This window comes from Microcebus murinus, chromosome 7, assembly GCF_040939455.1.
Source record: "Microcebus murinus isolate Inina chromosome 7, M.murinus_Inina_mat1.0, whole genome shotgun sequence".
Classification (NCBI taxonomy): Eukaryota; Metazoa; Chordata; class Mammalia; order Primates; family Cheirogaleidae; genus Microcebus; species Microcebus murinus.
In genome coordinates, this window is record NC_134110.1 from 55586426 (window position 1) to 55588469 (window position 2044).

Sequence of the window (2044 nt, forward strand, 5' to 3'; positions counted from 1 at the left end):
GATATGTAACCTTACGTTTATCTTATTAATTTTTTTTTTTTGAGACAGAGTCTCTGTTGCCCAGGCTAGAGTGAGTGCCATGGTGTCAGCCTAGCTAACAGCAACCTCAAACTCCTGGGTTCAAGCAATCCTGCTGCCTCAGCCTTCCAAGTAGCTGGGACTACAGGCATGCACCACAATGCCTGGCTAATTTTGTCTTTATATATTAGTTGGCCAATTAATTTCTTTCTATTTATAGTAGAGACGGGATCTTGCTCTTGCTCAGGTTGGTTTCGAACTCCTGACCTCGAGCAATCCGCCCGCCTTGGCCTCCCAGAGAGCTAGGATTACAGGTGTGAGATACGGCACCCAGCCCATCTTATTAATTATATTATTCAGATGATGAGAAAATCAAGCCCATAGTTTAAATCATTTTGTGCTGAACTAAAAATAATCTGTATGTTTGTCATATAACTAGTTTGTAATGTTAGAGAGAATTGAAATTGTATAGTATTTGCAAGCTTAACCCTAATTCCAACTCTAAGAGGATAATTTTGAAAAAAGGTAATTGATACTAGGTTTGTGATTTTAAGTTGAAAGTTAAGAGAATTGCCTAAATTTTAAGACTACTGGAATATTTAAAAGAACTTGAGATTAATTTTCTCATTCTGTTCCCCCCCACCCACACATAGCTTATTAGACAAAAAGAGTTGTATAAGTGCTAGAGAGATTTCTCTTAGTAGTGCTGTGTGCTTGCCTAATCAAGCATTTGAAAATCTTCAAAAGAAAATAAATTAATCTAAAAAACTGTATTCTAAAACACTTAAGGAAATTGTCTAGAGAATTGGACCATTTATGTAAATTTAGTCTGCTTTAGTTGACCAAACATTAAAGACCCTCCTAAAAATTCTTGTTCTTTTTTTTTTTTTTTTTTTTTTTTTGAGACAGAGTCTCACTTTGTTGTCCAGGCTAGAGTGAGTGCCGTGGCGTCAGCCTAGCTCACAGCAACCTCAATCTCCTGGGCTTGAGTGATCCTTCTGCCTCAGCCTCCCGAGTAGCTGGGACTACAGGCATGCGCCACCATGCCCGGCTAATTTTTTTTTATATATATATCAGTTGGCCAATTAATTTCTTTCTATTTATAGTAGAGACGGGGTCTCGCTCTTGCTCAGGCTGGTTTTGAACTCCTGACCTCGAGCAATCCGCCCGCCTCGGCCTCCCAAGAGCTAGGATTACAGGCGTGAGCCACAGCGCCCGGCCTCTTGTTCTTATTTTATACAAAATTTACTACATTTACAGATAAAATAACTTTCATTAAATAATTTTTTTAATGGAATGCTTCATGAATTTGCATGTCATCCTTACACAGGAGCATGCTAATCTCTATATTGTTCCAATTAAAGTAAAATAACTTTTAAGATGGACTTAAAGGCTTAAGAAAAATTTGGGTTTTTAATTGGGAAAGTCATCACATGGAATATTTTAGTCTCATGTAATTCTAAATACTCTTTTCTGGACATAAAAGCTCTCACTGAGCATCAGAAAATTTCCATTGATTAAAACTAGTATTTTAATCAAAATTCCAGAATAGGGGGAGGTTGAGTATGGCCTTCTAAGCAAAGAGACATAGAAGAAGTCTCAGCAACAGCCTCTGGGTGGAAGTAGAAGCACAAACACAGGTATCATAGAATCCTCCCACTCTGAACTAAAATGGACAAAGGAACTAGAGACCATTATCCTAAGTGAATTATCTAAAGAATGGAAAAACAAGCACCACATGTATCCACTATTAAATTGGAACTAACTGATGAGCACACATGTGCACAGATGGAAGTAAAACTCAATGGAAATCAAGCAGGGAGGGAGGGGAGAGGCGGGGATGGGTGAAAACCTACCTAACAGGTACAGTGAACACTGTCTGGGTGACCGCATACTTTTAACTCTGACTCAAGCGTTATAAAAGCTATCCATGTAATCAAGAACATCTGTACTCCTGTAATACTTTGAAATAAAAAAAATTTTTAAATGGCAAGAAAAAAATTAAAAATAGTTTAAATTAGAGAAG

At 37.5% G+C, this 2044-nt stretch overlaps 1 non-coding gene across 1 annotated transcript; it reads right to left on the reverse strand.

Annotated features, from left to right (window-relative positions):
- Positions 1–1303: 1303 nt before the first annotated feature.
- Positions 1304–1407, reverse strand: LOC142872046 (U6 spliceosomal RNA). Its single transcript, XR_012920291.1, has one exon. It is a non-coding gene; the product is annotated as a U6 spliceosomal RNA (small nuclear RNA).
- Positions 1408–2044: the final 637 nt, after the last annotated feature.